At 38.0% G+C, this 17398-nt stretch overlaps 1 protein-coding gene across 13 annotated transcripts in view; it reads left to right on the forward strand.

Annotated features, from left to right (window-relative positions):
- Positions 1-17398, forward strand: part of R3HCC1L (R3H domain and coiled-coil containing 1 like) — a 92773-nt gene that overhangs the window by 17846 nt on the left and 57529 nt on the right. For 12 of the 13 annotated variants that reach the window (XM_082722206.1, XM_082722209.1, XM_082722208.1 and 9 more), the window contains exon 2: positions 294-402. The exons of the other annotated variant lie outside the window; for it this stretch is intronic. The gene's annotated coding sequence lies outside the window, so the exon portion shown is untranslated. The remainder of the gene's footprint in view (positions 1-293; positions 403-17398) is intronic. 13 annotated transcript variants of the gene reach the window in all.

Raw genomic sequence — 17398 nt, forward strand, 5'->3', positions numbered from 1 at the left:
AATGGCAGTTAATAGGCACTTCTGCCCTCTCAGATTAGTTCTCAGAGGACTGAGAATGAGAAGATATGACATTTTTTATTCTTTTTGGTTGATGGGCTTCTAAGAAGTATTTCTGTCATTTGTGTTTATTTTCATTTCACATTCTATGGTAGTTCTGTGGTAGATTAATGACTGTGTTATGCTCTTAGTATTCACAAAATGAGATAATGAAAGTTAACTGCATAGACTAGTGTCAGAGAAGTGATAATTATGTTATTTTTATAAAAATAACTTTTATTATTATTATTTTCCAGGTGAGACTGCTGTTTATCAGAAGGAAAGCTTTGTGCTGTTTGCCTTTAGACACAATCTGTCTGCATGTTCTAGAATTTTATTATTCAGAAAATAAATGTCATTTATTTGGTAAGTCAATTAACTCTGATTTCTGCAAATATTATAGAAGTATTGTGTATTTACTCTAAATATTTGTTTGCTTGCTGATATATATTTTTTTCTTTAGTGTCATTTTATTTGTAACTCTCACGTAAAACAGGTTTGAGAGTGGCAACTTCCTGAAGGACTAAGGGTCTCTTAAAGATTTTCCTCTCTTTACTCTTAATTTTGGTGTTTGTTGTAAAGAGAACGGGGGCTGGTTAAATATTAGCATTAGTTCTCAAAACTGAAATACTAGCTTTGCTCTTTTTTAGTGTGTCTCCACCATAAGAACTGAGAATTGACATCCTTCCTGTCAAGCTCTAGAGCTTCCGTCCGGTTCATACAGGCAGCAGTAAAGAACCTCTGTTATTGTATGAATCAGTTATATCTTCAGTATGGCATAATGAAGCAGAATGAAGAATGCTATCAAAGAAATTAGAAATGAAAAATAATGAGGAATATAGTGAAACTGATTTTAATTGTTTACTATTACACTAAAGGTTTTTTTTTTTTTAAATAAGTTTTTTTTCCCAGGAAGACATAGTAAGTTGATATGATCACTGTTTTATAAGAGGCTCTTCTTACCCACATTCTCTTAATGATCTTTTCAGTCTGTTCCAGCTTCTGATTCTTTTTTTTTTTAAGATTTTATTTATTTAGGGACGCCTGGGTGGCTCAGTGGGTTAAGCCGCTGCCTTCGGCTCAGGTCATGATCTCGGGGTCCTGGGATCGAGTCCCGCATCGGGCTCTCTGCTCAGCAGGGAGCCTGCTTCCCTCTCTCTCTCTCTCTCTCTCTCTGCCTGCCTCTCCATCTACTTGTGATTTCTCTCTGTCAATAAATAAATTTAAAAAAAAAATCTTAAAAAAAAAAAAGATTTTATTTATTTAGGGACGCCTGGGTGGCTCAGTAGGTTGAGCTGCTGCCTTCAGAGGAGTCATGATCCTAGGGTCCTGGGATTGAGTCCCACATCCAGCTCCTTGCTCAGCAGGGAGCCTGCTTCTCTCTCTGCCTCTACCTGCTGCTCTGCCTGCTTGTGTTCTCTCTCTCTCTCTCTCTCTGACGAATAAATAAATAAATAAAACCTTTAAAAAAAAGATTTTGTTTATTTATTTGACAGAGATCTCAAGTAGGCAGGCAGACAGGCAGAGAGAGAGGGGGAAGCACTAAGCAGAGAACCTGATGTGGGGCTTGATCCCGATCCCGGGACCCTGGGATCATGACCTGAGCTGAAGGCAGAGGCTTTAACCCACTGAGCCACCCAGGTGTCCCTCCAGCTTCTGATTCTTATGTGTCACCAGTGTTTACCAGAAAGCTGATATGTAGGGTGAAAGCTTTAGTGGTATTGAGAGGGTCAGTCATAGCAGATGTCAGAAGATTATCATACTTGGGTGCTGCTGAAGCATGTGGCAAAAAATTGGAAACTAATGAAGTGATAGTGGTGACTTACTGAATTTTCTATTAAATGGTTTTACACAGCAATATATAATGAAAAGTAAATATTGATGTTGACAGCTGAGCTTAAAGTATTCTCAAATAAAATCTGAGGATGAGGAGCCACAACTACAGAAAAAAAGGAAAGATTTTCCATTCATATCTTTTTTGGTGGTCTCTTTGCTTTTGTTAGCATCAGAAAGCTGACTTCTGATGTTCTTGTGTGTGTATGGCTTGTGTGAGTAAAGGCATGGGATTTCATTGTGCATGAGTCTGAAACGGCCCCGATCTGAGAGCATACCAAAGTGAGTTTTAATCTTGGTTATTTAAAATCTCCTTGTACCTGTCTTATTAAAGTATTATTTTTTTTAAGAAGAAACTAATTTGCAACTGGCTATAAAGAGTGACATTGTGTCCGGGAAAATGCTGTACTAACACACTGCGTTGTCCCACAAGAGTACTTCCCAAGTCCCTGAACGCAGTGCTAACAATCTGTAACGGCCTGTGAATTGTTGGGCAGCGGTTGGGGAAGACGGCCAGCAGTGTGAGGTGGTTGTGTATAAGTTGTGGGGAGGGGAACAAATGAGAGAAGAGCAGAGCAACGCAGGTTCTGTGGGCAGTTTGAATGGAAGCTGTTGTTAGCTCTGCTAAAATGTCTGTGAAGTGAACAGCCAGACTGTGGGGGTCTTTGGTGGAGAAGAAAATCGGGTATTTCACGTTTCCTTTCAGGGTGTCATTGTTTCATTCTGTCATCAGAACTGTAAGGCTGTGTTCTTTTGATGAGAGTATGGATTGGATAGATTTTAAAAATTTGAAGACACTAGAAATACCACTTCATGCCAAGAAATGAGATTATAAAAGTCCAGGTGATATGGATAGTACTTATATTTTCTAGGAATTATTGTAATGGTAGTAAGGTCGGTTTTCATATCTAGATCCAGAATGACTGGGCCTTTATCTGAGACAAATGTATATCCTGTTATTTATTTATATTAGATTTTATATACACATATATTAGTTCTTGTGCAACTGCATGCAGAGAGGCAAAGGCTATAAATCTCTATATTAGATTTTATATACACATACCGTCAAGTGGTGGTGTTTTAGAAACACTTGGCCAGCTAGAACAGTCTTCATTGGAACAAGGCATACGTTTCTGAGTATTTCTAGATTGTGGAATAGAATTCAATGTGGGTCAAGTTATGGTTCAATATGGTTCAGCCTTTGGCTCTAGGTAGACTAGTTTCTTTAACTGTCTCCACAGTAACATTCTTTGACTTACTGCCTCTTCATATTAGTTAGGCTATTCCTTCTTGGAATATCTCCCTCTGATTCTCTTTCTGTAAACCAGCTTGTAAAGGCCTACCTCCAATTTCACCTACTTTATGACATCTTCAACCATTACAGGCACGTAGTGATACTTCTCTTTCAGGGTTTTTATCATTTACTGCTTTTGTCTCTATTTGGCTATCATATATTACCTTAACATTTTTTGAAAAAAATTTTTTACCTTCCCAATTAGGTGGGGACAACTTAAAGGGGAGTTACATTGTTCATGTGGTTCAGATCATGTTACATTATTGTAGTCTTACTTTACAATCTCCACTGTCCCGGTACAGTGCAGTATCTGCACTTAATAAATATTTGTTTGACTCCGAGAAAATGCCATTACCTGTTGTTAGCTTTTCCAATCTTTAACATTTATCTTTCTTTTTTTATCATAAGAATAATAGATTAAAATGCAGTTTAAGTACCTGAGTCATGTTTGTTCGGTACACTACTTCTTGGAAAGCCTTCTGCAGTGTTTGTTACAGGCTTCCTGATTTTTAAAGGAGCATTGCTCTGAAGTTACTATATTCTAAGGTAATTACATGTTTGTTTTTCTTGAATCTCTAATTAGTAAACCTTCAATCTGCATATAAGAAAAGCTCTCATTTGTTAATTTTCTAATGTTTTCTTTGCCTGCTTTGAAGTGAAACTTCTTTTGGTTTTTCAGATTCTTACCAGCCACATTTGGCCTTCACGCTTGCTAGTATAGCCACAAGGAGGGAAGAGAGAGTGGCCAAGTTATGACTGTATCTCTAACACAGGGATTCCACCACCTTTGCACTTACTCTGCTATTGCTATTGCACTTTTTTTTATTAAGATTTTACTTATTTATTTGACAGAGATCACAAGTAGGCAGAGAGGCAGGAAGAGAGAGAGAGAGGGGGAAGCAGGCTCCCTGCTGAGCAGAGAGCCCGATGCGGGGCTTGATCCCAGGACCCTGGGATCACGACCTGAGTTGAAGGCAGAGGCTCTAACCCACTGAGCCACCCAGGGGCCCCTTGTTTCGTTTTTAAAGCTCTTCTCTGCAATCTGTTGTTTCACCCCAATTTATTTATTTATTTTAGAGAATGAGTGCCCATGAGCAGGAGGAGGGACAGAGGGAGACAAACAGACTCCCTTTTGAGCAGGGGAGCCTGACATGAGGCTCAATCCCAGGACCCTGAGATCATGACTTGAGCCAAAACTGGGCATTTAGCTGACTTAGCCACCCAGGCACCCCTACTCCAATTTTAGAAGGCATATATTCTAGTCTACCATAGTAGTTAAGTGCAGGGACTTTGGAGTCCTAACCAACACTTGGAAGCTATGTGATTTTAAGTAACTTAAGTTTCAGATTTCTCATCTGTAAAATTGAGGTAATAATCATAGCTACGTCTTCGTATGTAGTTAGGAGCAAATGAGGTAATATATATAACAGCACAGATTAAGCCTAGTGGCTTCTACTTTGAAAATTTACTGGGTGGCTTATTAGCTTTAGTCTTAATAGCTTTAATCTCTCCCTAAAAGGAGAGAAAGATCAAGTTTAATGCACGTCAAGTTTGAGGTACAGTCCTAAAGTCTTGTCCATTTCAACTCTCTCGCTTGTCATCTGTAGGATATTGGAGTAAGACCCAGGATAGACCCAGGAGAGGAACTGATTTCTAAGAAGTCTAGAAATACAGACCAACCTCCAGATGTCTACTGAGGGAAAGAAGTTTAGGAGGGAGTTTTTCCTTTCTCTTTTCCCTTGGTACATATGTGGAGTAGGAAGCGGAGCTTTCTCTCCACCATTCTCTCTTACATGTTACATTGCTGCTGTTTGGTTATAGTAAGGTTTTGGTCTGACTGCATTTTGAAGTGGTCATTAATAGGTGTGCTAATGCACTAACATTAAACTTCCAACAGTTAAGTTGGTGAATGATGGGGTTACCATGTCAGTGGAGTGTGAAAGAGACTAAGCTTTGGACTGTTTCCCAGCCTATAAAGCATGAAATCAGTTGGTGCCGATGCATGGCGACTCTCGCCACTGGAGTGTAAAATAACTTGAGGACATGAATTGTGTTTCGTTGTGAGGAAAACCTTTTCATGCCCTAGTGTGTTTATGTATTTTGGTGCCCCTATGATCCTGTTGGAATCATATATACAGTTTCATTGTCTTGATAATCAGATTTTTCATGAAATATTTCTTCCAGTTATGCGAACTGTATTCTTGTGCAACTGCATGCAGAGAGGCAAAGGCTATAAATCTCTAAGACAGACTAATACTAATATACTGTAGCTGTTATATCCTGTTGAAGATTACATCTGAAAATACCATCTTCAGTAGGTATTTGATGTACAAGTTTCTTCTGTTTTTAGACTGATTTGAAAGTGCACTCTACATTCTGCCCTGAAGCTTCCTCCAGTCTAAGATTTGTGTTAGCACTTTCATTGGTTGCTGTTCCCGTGTTCACATGTGCCTCTGGAGAAAGGGAAGTATGGAAAGAAGGCTAATGTTTTCAAATGGTTGGGGGAGTTGGTAGGAAGAAGTATAGAGATTATTCTTAAGGGGAATAGAAGAGAGGGAGTTCCTCTCCTGACACCTGGTGAGATTCTTCACCATATGGCTTTGAGGGTGAGGCAAGGTGAATGAGGAAGTTTCAGAGACAATAGTGAATTATTATTGTCAGCACTTTTAAGGCTGGAAGGTTATTGGAAATAGGCATGCCATGAAAGCATTAAAGTTCTTTCATTCTTATCCTCTTTGGTTTTCGTGTTTTACTGCAGTGGTCTTTGAACTCTGTTTGCTTGCTTTTGTATTTATACAGAAGCAGATTTGTGAATATTTATGAATTAATACATTATTGTAAGAGACCATCCTGCTGAATATCACGCAGTGTATTTTAACAGTTAAATGCAGGAACTTTGAAATTCTGACTGGTGCTCAAAACTGTGTGATCTTGAATTACTTAAGCTTCAGGTTTCTCATTTGTAAAACTGGGGTAGTAATAACCACCCCGTAGTATTATAGTTGGAATCAAATGAGATCTTATATATATATATATATATAAGATTTTATATATATATATATATATATATATATATATATGAATGTGTGTGTGTATATGTATATATGTAAGGTAATTACATATATATATACACATATATGTACATATAATACAAATTATATATAATTAATAATTATATATACATATATATGTATATGTGTGTATATATATAAACATTTAGCGTAGTTCCTGTCACATGGTAAATACTTATTAAATGGTAGTTGGTTATTTTTTCCTCTTTTTCTTCCTCTGCTACTACTCTTGGTACTACTTTACCACTTCTTCAGTTTTTCTTATAGGACCTAAACCTTAATGAAACAGAAAACATAATTAGATATGGTTCACAGCAGCAGATTTTGAAAAATAATGTCATTGTTCTCTTAGACATTGCTTACTAGATCTTAACTAGATAGAAGCTCTGTAAAAAGACTTTTTTCATGAAAGGAAAGGATTGTTATGTTGGCTTAAGATAGCCTTGCAAATGAATATAAGAAATTATTTTAAAATGTATTTGGTTAATGGAAATAAAATAGCCTTTCTTGAACTTAAGGAGTTTATAGAAATAAGAGTTCAAAGTGTTGTCATTTCTTATTACTCACATATACAAGCTGCTTTTTCTGAAGAAGTGCCTTTTTAAAAAATTCTTAGGAGGAAGTGTTTTGTCTGGTGTTAAGAATAGTCATAGTAGAGTTCTTGTCCCATGTATGAAGCACTTTTTTTGTGGGAATGGGATGGAAAAGTCTTCCTGATCTTTTATACTAATGGAGATGAGCACTAGTGTGGATAATATATTTGGTTTTGTTCTGCATTATGTGATTATTTTTGCATCATGATTAGCTTCCTGATTAAACTTCGTTCAGCTAGTATTTCCGGAACACATACGGGGTGAAAAAACTGGGTAAGGCAGTATGATGAGGATAAGACTACTAGTTCTTGTTGATACGAGACCTGGGTTCTCATCTCCGTTCCTACTCACATAGCTGTAAGTCCTGGGTGAATTCCTCAACCACTTTCCTCATCTTTAAAATGAGGAGGTGATACCACTTGGTTTTCAAAGATCTTTTTTAGCTTGAAGCTTTTTAGATAGATACAGAGGGAGTTTGGCAGTTGGGAAAGGCAGCATTGACACATTTTGGCCACCAGAGGGTGAAGTCCAGTCAGTCAGCTTGTGCTATGTTTTGACAAGAAGGTAGCATCCTTGGAAATGAGGAGGTCACGTTGCTCTTATATCCATTTTGTTTAAATAAGTTATGGAGCTTCTCGCTCTTCTCATTCTACTTGGATTAAATGTATTTCTGCTTTTGTTATTGTTAGCCTTCTAGGTAGGACTGTGACAAATATGGAGGAAGGGAGAAGAGTAGAGGTTTCTAGTTGCCAGGGATTCATCAAATTTTGTTCTCCAGGATAGTGAGTGGCTCTCAGATGACCCGTGGGCAACTTTGGTGGGAGACACAATAGTATGGGTGACCAAATTCAGTTATTTGTGGTCGCCTTCTTACCCCCAGATACACAGGCACACACAAAAGTGATACCGAACCTTAATTACTTCTACTGTCTTTGTAAATCCCCAGAATGAAAATGATAGATCTGAGAAATATAATAGAATGAACACAGACAGTACTTATAATTAAAACCTAGGTACCAACCTTTCTTTGTCACTTAATATCTATTTAACCATGGGCATCACAATCTCAGATCCTCAGTTTTCTTATTTGGAAAATCAAGATGTTGAATTCTGACCTATGCAATCCCTTTCAGTAATGTCATTCTGAGGTTCTTTAAAAATTCTTTAATATTTATGTGAAGGGCAGTGATATTCTTTTTTTTTTTTTTTAAAGATTTTATTATTTATTTGACAGAGAGAGATCACAAATAGGCAGAGAGAGAGAGGAGGAAGCAGGCTCCCTGCTGAGCAGAGAGCCTAATGCGGGACTCGATCCCAGGACCCTGAGATCATGACCTGAGCCGAAGGCAGCGGCTTAACCCACTGAGCCACCCAGGCGCCCCAAGGGCAGTGATATTCTTAATACAACATTATAATTAAGTAGTATCTTATAAAAATAGTACATAATTTCTTTCTTTTTTGGGCAAGGAACAAGACTTTAAGTGTTGTTAAGGCATTAACATTAAAGTATTAAAGTAAACTACATAAGAGCAGGAAGAAAAACACTCCACTGAGACATTTTTCTAACCCCACAAACAAATTCTCTAGACCATAGGCTCAGGATGCAACAAGTCATTCAAGAGGGGCCACGCTGTGCTAGGAGCCAGGCCAAGCTAACTTGGGAAATAGCTGATAATGAAGCGTTCATAGGGAAAGTTATTTGGGGATAAGAGACCTTGAAAAAAGAGGACATCTGTATCACAAAGGGAATCTGTATCAAAAAGCTGGAGTCAGAGTCCCATTTCTTCCAGCTACATAGGTGAAAATAACTTTGATACAGGGTCCAGTTATATGAGTCTGAGTTGCCATCTGAGAGCACTAGATAACGTGGAAGGAACAGAGAGGATATGGAGTCCAAGTAGACAAGCTGAGATGAGTGTCTAGAAGGTGACAGAGGGAATGGATGCAGAAGTGTGTTTATGAAAACAGGCAAGGATTAGTACTTACAATGTGATATGTACACAAGAGAGTAGAAGCCAGCCAGGGAGACTGCATAGAAACAGAATTTCAGGATTATGAGCAAAAGACAAAATTTTAACCTGCCCTGGCTTTAATTAAGCATTATCCTTGGTTGTTGGTAGGCAGGGTCTGCTTGGTATACCCAAAGCTCCACACATTTGAGGCTAGTGAATTTATCACTGACAAACACTACATGGTTTGTATGGTCCTGATGGCTTTACACTCGAGTGGGTACACATATTCACAGATCTGTGCACTAATACTGCAGAATTCATTTCACAGAATTGGCTAGTAAAAGATTTGGCAGGCAAGCTAGCTTTCTGAGTGCTCCTAGGAATGGAGCCCAGCTGTTCCCTTTGGGCTTTGAGCTGTTGGAATTTATTGGGATAGCAGCTTAGAAAGAATGAAACTGTAACATTTTCAGCCTAGTTCATGACAGCAAAGCAGAGGTGTTAGAATTTCTGTTCTAGAGGTTTACACTGCAAGTAACTTAACCTGATTGTGTGTCTTAATATTACTGGGCTCCTGACCGCTGAAATATGGCTTGGATCGATGGTGGTTTGGAGAAAGTAGAAAGAGGGCTATCCATCATTCAGAGGCTCCATAGAAGCTGCCTGATAATGCTGCTTTCACCAAGCAGCCATCTGTCCATCCATCCATCAGTAGGATGAAATGAGATTTAGCGGAACAGGCAGCCGTAACTCTGAGACACTTTCTGACCAACAATTGCATCCCTGGCCCGAGTCTGACCACAAAGCACAGCACTGGGGTTTGGCGGGATGTGGCAGCAAGTGCAGTCTCATTCCCGTCAGCACAAGCCTCGAATGTGTTCAGTATGAGACCAGAGCACAACCCTACTTCCCATACAGTTTGATAAACTTGGGGTGACCAGGCAACATTACAAGTTGAACAGATCTTTTTGATGGAGAGTGAGTTTGGCTTGGAGAAGAAAAAAGAATTAAGACCTGATTTCATATTGCTGGAATCCCGCCACAGTGTAGCCTTTAACCTATGTCTTATGTTGGCAGAATGCTTTGTAAATGCTAATGAAGCAGGATGACCACCTTTTTCTCAATTGAAAACACTGGGTACTTTCGGCAACTCTTAGTTTTGTAGTATTGAGCGATAAGGCTAAATTAAATTCAAGGATAATTCAGTGATTTTATTTTATACAAATTATTTTTCCTGTTAATTTGAAATTTATACCTAGATTGTTAGGTAGCAGAAATTGAATTTTCTTTCTCATATTTCTCTCTACTTTATATTAGTGGTGTCAGTATGAAGGAAAGAAAAGAAAATATGTATAGAAAAATGGGTAATAGACTAGAAGCAAGAAGCTGGATTACTCCTAAAATGAATAATCAGGCTCTGCTTGAGTGTTAACTGTCATCTTCCTGCTTCCCTGCTTTTCCAGGGCGCTGGGCTGTCTAAGAGCCTCTTGGTCAGTACAGATCTTTCTTGACTAATGATGGGGTTACGTCCTGATAAACCCATTGTAAGTTGAAAATATAAGTTGAAAGTATGTTTAATATACCTAACTTACTGAACATAATAGCTTAGCATGGCCTAACCTAAATGCTCTCCTTTACATTAGCCTGTAGTTGGGCAGAATCATCTAACACACAGCCCATTTTATAATAAAGTGTTGAGTATCTCATGTAATATATTGAGTACTGTACTGAAAGGGAAAAACAGTATGGTTGCTTGGGTGCAGGGTGATTTTAAGTGTATCTGTTGTCTGTCCTTGTGATGCTGTGGCTGATGGGGAGCTGTGGCTCACTGCCATTGGCCAGCATCACTAGGAAGTATTGTACCACATTCCGCTAGCCCAGGGAGAGATGGAAAATCAGAGTATGGTTTCTACTTAATACATATGTGTTCCCACTGTTATAAAGTTGTAAAATTATTAAATCAAGTCATGGTAAGGCAAGGACTGTAGGTACAGCTCTGTGCTCATGTTGCCTGTCCTGGTCCGTTTCCTATCATGGCCAGCTTGACTGTGTTCTTGCAGTGGTCACTTCAGACCTCAGCCCCTGCTCTTTGTTCTGAAGCCTTGCTTTTCATTTCAGGTTGGGGGAGGGGTCAGGGGAGCCTAATGTACCGGAGATGCCTCGGAAATGAGAGCCTTGGATGAATTCCTGGGCCTATTGATCCACCGGCAGTTTATGCATCCTGACATTCATAATCTCAGTAGGCTGCTGATGTTCCTGATTAATGGGCCCAGGGGCTGTCCATCCGTCACTTCACATTAATTACTGAAGAGGTGTTTTTCCAGTGATTTACCTGACAGCGGGCTGTGATAAATACCCCTAAGCAGAGTGGGCAGTGATTAATCATGGGGGCCACACCCCTCCCCCAACTTTCCCTTCCCCCTAACCACAGGCCAGCATTGGGACCTGACCAGAGAGTGCCCCCTCCTCATAAACTATCTATCTCTATAATTGCTTGTGGATGCATATTTATTGGGGCAATGGACCTGGCAGATAGCATTCTAGAATTTTTGCCAAAGATGATGAAAAATAAATCTTCCCAGTAGGAAGAGTAACTAGTATGTTTTTACATGGAGCAGAAAAGTATATATGAGCTGCCTTTATGTTGCTTTTAAGAAATCTGATAGAAATATTGCCTACATGCTCTGCCTGTGCTCAGCACTATGGTAGTTGCTTTGTGAACTTTAAAAGGAGGAGAAGGTATAGTTTTTGTTTTTGTGATTTTTTTTTTAATGTCTATTCAGGGAGAATCTGTGAACACATATGAGAAATTAGAGAACATTTCAAGGTACTAATATAATCTTGGGAGGATTGGGATAGATCTCCGGGGTTTCTGTTCCTACTTTGGTCTTAGAAAATGAAATTTAGTAAAATATTTGAATATTAAGTACTTTCCATATGTTAGGCACTCTGTTCAACCCTGGAACTATGAAGATGAAAGTATTACAGCACAGACCTTGGGAAGGAAAGCTTGTACGCTTGGCTTCAGTTCCTCAAGCTTTAAAATCAGCTTTTCCAGGAAGTTAAGTATTTTATTTTTATTTTATTTTATTTTTTTAAAAGATTTTATTTATTTATTTGACAGAGATCACAAGTAGGCAGAGAGGCAGACAGAGAGAGGGTCTCTGTCCAGGACCCTGGGATCATGACCTGAGCCGAGGCAGAAGCTTTAACCCACTGAGCCACCCAGGTGCCCAAGTTAAGTATTTTAAATTAATTTAAAATTACTTTAAAATTTAAAGTGATTAAAAAAAAAATTTTTTTTTTAAGTAGGTTCCAAACCTAGTGTGAAGCCCCAGTGCAGGGCTTGAACTCAAAACCCTGAGATAAAGACCTGAGCTTACATTAAGAGTTGGATGCTTAACTGACTGAGCCACCCAGCCACCCCTAAATTTACTTTTATATTAACCTTCACATTAATTTTTTTGTTGGGATATTGAGTATTTGTTATGTTCCTGAAGATAGAAGAAGCATGTGAGGAATAGTATTTACTCTCAAGAAACTATGTTAGAGAATATGAGGTGACATTCATCAGTAAAACATTTAAAGAAGAATATAAGTTAGTATATAATGACATGAATACCGTAGATACGAATGCACAGGAATTCACAGAAGGGTGAAATCAACATGTTTTCAAACAGTTAAAGGAAAAAGTTGGATTTGAGAGAAGTCTTTTGAAGAAGTAGTGACTAGGAGGAGCATTTAAACAGACAATTCAAGAAGAGCATTTCAGAAGTTGGAGTGAATGGATTATGAGGCCATCTAATGCAGAATGGAGGATTTGTGTCAGAGAGTAATAGAAATATGGTTGGAACAGTAGAGTTAACCAAATTTTGGAGAATCTTGAGTCCTGGGTAAGATTAATTAGTATGTTGTAGACCCTGATGAGTCACTAAGGTTTTGAGCACAGGATTATGAAAAGAAGGTATATTTTAGATAAAAGTGTTATATATCGATATGCCAAATGTTATTTGGAATTACCAGAGTATCTTAGAATATCCTCAGTGTCCTCTTTTCTAAGGTTTGTTCAGAACAAAACTATCTGGATTAAAAATACAGTTTGATATACCTCTCTGAGTGCAATGCAAAGATTATGTGATTTGGTTATATATAGAATAGATTACAGACTAAGTTTTACAATCTTTATTCATGTTCAATTGAGTAAGTCAGGGGAAGTTTTAAGTAATGACTAAAGAATTAAATTAGGAAAGACTATAGCCTCAAGTTTTAAGAAACAAATTGATCTTCAGTCTTACTAATGTAACTTCATTAAGGTTGCACTAATTACTCTCTGGCTTCTTAAAGCCAAGAATTAGAAATTAAGAAGTCAGTGCTGTCACCTATATTTTGATAGGAATTTCTAAAGGATGTGATTTTTTTCATTAAAAAATTGATAATATAATTTACATACAGGAAAATTTATTTTTCTTAGAGTATATTGTGTCAGTTTTGACAAAAACTTGTAGTCCTGTAACTCCCACACAACTAAGATACAGGACAAGTCCCTCAATCCAAAAAAATTCTTCCTCTCTCTCTCTTTTTTTTTTTTTTTAAAGATTTTATTTATTTATTTGACAGATAGAGATCACAGAGAAGCAGGCAGAGAGAGAGAGAGAGGAAGGGAAGCAGGCTCCCTGCTGAACAGAGAGCCCGATGCGGGGCTCAGTCCCAAGACCTGAGGCCATGACCTGAGCCCATGACCTGAGCGGAAGGCAGAGGCTTAACCCACTGAGCCAGCCAGGCGCCCCATTCTCTGCCTCTTTGTAATCAGCCCCTCACCTGAGTTTCTGGCAACTACTGATAACATTTTCTGTCCCTTAAGTTTTGCTTTTTCCAGAATTTCTTTTAATGGAATTGTATTTCCCTAGTGGTAGATGATGTTGAGCATTTTGTGTTATGTTTATTTGCTATCTTTTTTTTTTTTTTTAAGATTTTATATATCTGTTGGACAGAGATCACAAGTAGGCAGAGTGGGATGGGGAAGCAGGCCCCTTGCTGAGCAGAGCACCCGATGTGGGACTCAATCCCAGGACTCTGGGATCATGACCTGAGTCAAAGGCAGAGGTTTAACCCACTGAGCCACCCAGGTGCCCTTATTTGCCATATTTATATCTTTTTTGGTAAAGTATTGTTCAAATTGTTGTTTGTTTTTGGATATTGACTTTTGAGAGGCCATTATGTATTCTGGATAAAGTTCTTTATCAGTTACGCATTTTGCAAATATTTTTTCCAATTCTGTGATTTGTCTTTTCATTTTCTTAACAGTGTGTTTGAGAAACAGAAGTTCTTAATTTTGCTGAAGTCCAGTTTATCTTATTTAAAAAAAATTTTTTTTTAAAGTTTTATTTATTTGACACAGAGAGATCACAAGTAGGCAGAACAGCAGGCAGAGAGAGAGGGGGAAGCAGGCTTCCCGCTGAGCAGAGAGCCCAATGTGGGGCTTGATCCCAGGACCCTGGGATCATGACCTGAGCCGAAGGCAGGGGCTTAACCCACTGAGCCACCCAGGTGCCCCTGAAGTCCAGTTTTATTGATTTAAACATTTTTTAAAATTTTATGGATCTGCATTTGGTGTTGCATCTAATAAATCTTCGCTTAACCCAAAGTAAAAAAAGATTTCCTTCAATATTTTCTTCTAGTAACGGTATAGTTTTAGGTTTTATATTTTGGTCTCTGATTCATTTCGAGTTAGTTTTTGTATATGGTGTGAGGTATGGATAGAAATTATCTTCTTGTTATCAATATGAATTTTAATTGTTTCAGCACCATTTATTGGAAAGACTATTCTTTTATCATTGAATTTGCTTTGTACCTTTGTTGAAAGTCAACTGATCATATATGTGTGGGTCTGTTTCTAGACTCTTTCCCCCCATTCTGTTGATCTGTCTATCCTTTCTCCAGTACCACATGGTTTGATTACTATACAGTAATCAGGTAAGGTAGTGTAACGTAGAGTAAGTTGTCTTAACTTTGTTCTCCTTTTTCAAAATGGTTTTGGCTTTTCTAGTTTCTTTTCCTCTACATTTGTTTCAGAATGAGCTTGTTAATTTCTGTAAAATTCCTTCTGGTATTCTGATTGAAACACAGAGACAGTTTGGGGAGAATTGACATTGTGATATTGAATCTTCCCATTCATGACCTATATTTAGACATTCTTTGATTTCTTTTATCAGTGTCTTACAGTTTTTAGCATAGTTTCTACATATACTTTGTTAGATTTATACCCAAGTATTTCATGTTTTTGAGTGATGTTGTGATACTCTTTACATTTTTTTTTTACATTTTCTATTTTTATTTGTTCATTGATAGCACATAGAACTACTACTTGTATCCTGTTACCTTACTAAACTCACTTACTAGTTCTGCTAGCTTTGTTTTAAGTTCTGTGGGATTTTATAATGTAGAAGGTAATTCTGCAAAGACAGTTTCGTTTCTTTCCAACCTGGAGTTCTTTTACTTTTTTTTCTCCCCTTGCCTTATTGCATTGGCTTCAACCTTCATTTCACTGTCAAGTAGAAGTAGTGTGAATGATCATCCTTATCTTTGTAAGGGAAAAGCTGTACTCTTAAGATGGCCGACCAAACCAGCAAGGGAATTCCAGTCCCTGTCTCAGAGCCCTTCCAAGTTCTTCTTCCCTATCCTGTTTCCTGTGCCTAAAGTTCCAAGTATGAGGAAGTAGAAGGGTATAAATTATTCTCCCGGCTTGTGCTTGGGGCTCAGACCTTTGGAGATCACTCTCCTCAGAGCCTGCCAGTGTTAAATAAACCTCCTAACCTCCAAAGTCTCTTGAGTGCTGCCTGATTCTTCCATCAGGACCCTGTCCAGGTTCTTTAACACCTTGTTTTTGATTTTAGGAGGAAAGCAATTGACTTTTCACTGTCAGGTGTGATGCAAGCTGTATTTTTTTTTCACAGTTTGGTTTCATTTTTGTGTTTTGTTTTTAGTAGATATCCTTTATCAAGCTTGAAGATAATAAGCTTTATCAACAAGCTTGTTGAAAGTTTTTGTTATGGACAAGTATTGAATTTTGTCCTACTTTTCGTGCACCTGTTGAGATGATTACATATTTTATCTTCTTTGATCTTTTGCTATGGTGAATTATATTTTGTTTGACTGAGAAAGTTTTTATTCTTCAGTTTTGAAGGTATTCTTGCTGGGTGTAGAATTCTAGATTGACAGTTTTTTTCTGTCAGCATTTTAATGATGTCTGGCTTTCATAGATTCTAAAGTTCTTATCCTGTTCCTCTGTATATAATAGGTCTTTTTCACTGTGGCTGCTTTTAAGCATTTTCTTCATCTTTAATTCTTCTTTCCTGCAGTTTAAATATGATGTGTCTAGGTGTTGGTTTCTGTTGTTTGTTTGATGTATGGTGTTCAGTGCTTGGTGTTCTCTGAGCTTTTTGGATCTGTGGCTAGGCATACTTTATTAATTTTAGAAAATTCTTGGCTATTATCTTTTTAAACATTGCTTGTCACAGTTCTTTTTTATTTCCTGGGATTTCAAATACACATATGTTAGGACTATTTGATATTTTCCCATAGTACTTGAGTGCTGTCTTCTGCTTTGTTTTGTTTTCAGGCTCTCCTTTTTTGTTTGTTTGTTTCAGTTTGAGTAATTTCTGCTGATCCATCTTTACTTATTCTTACCATGGCTGTGTTGAGTCTACTGATAAGGCCACTGAAGGTTTTTATTTATGTTAGTGTGTTTTTCTAGCATTTCCATTTGGTTGATTCTTCTAGTTTCTGCCTCTTTGCTTAAATTGCCCATCTTGTACATGTTGTCCACATTTGCCTTTATAACTTTTAACATAATCATAATTACCTTAAATTCCATGTATGGTAGTTTCAACATCAGGGTCATATCTGAATTCGATTCTCTTGGTTGCTTTGTCTCTTAACAGTGCAAGTTAAATTTGTTTCATTTTTGATTTTTGTGTTTTGCTCTTTTTTTTTTTCCTTTGGTTAAAAATCTGTGTATTTTGTATAGAGTAGTAAATAGTATTTATGCCTGGAAATGAGTGTGCTTTATCTTTTGCTGAAGATGTTTGTATGTGTGTTGAGGGGAGAGGGGTTTGAGCCAGCCCTGTCTGGTCAGTATTTTGAGCTGAGTTTTGGTTTGACCATAGGCTTCAACTTTTCCTTGTATTACCTTGTGTTTAGGGTGGGGTTTGTTTTGCCAAAGAGTTTTTCTTAATGTCTGCTCCCCCCTTGGCTTTAGATCTTCCCTTTGAACTTGTATCTCAGATAAGTCTCTGTGCTTTTGTTCCTCTCACAGTAGTCAATTGCTGTAATGTTTTATTAGCCTGTTGTTGGGGGGAGAGGAGGAAGGCATGGCATTTTTTGTTGATATGGTTCAGTTTCAGTTTTAGGTAGATGCTTTCCACGAGTCTCAGAGGGGTGGTTCTTTTTCAGCAGTCTTGCCCCTTTTTTAGGGGTAGAGGTGTTAGTGTTTTTGTTTGTTTACTTTCCTTAGCTGCGTGGACCTTTACCTGCTGCCTGAGGGAAACAGGATTTGCTACCTTTCCCCTGCTACTTAAGGGTGGAGAGGAGGTAGGGGAGGTAGGCAAGAAGGATCCAGCTGGG

The sequence above is a fragment of the Mustela nivalis genome (genome assembly GCF_964662115.1).
Source record: "Mustela nivalis genome assembly, chromosome: 2".
NCBI lineage: Eukaryota > Metazoa > Chordata > Mammalia > Carnivora > Mustelidae > Mustela > Mustela nivalis.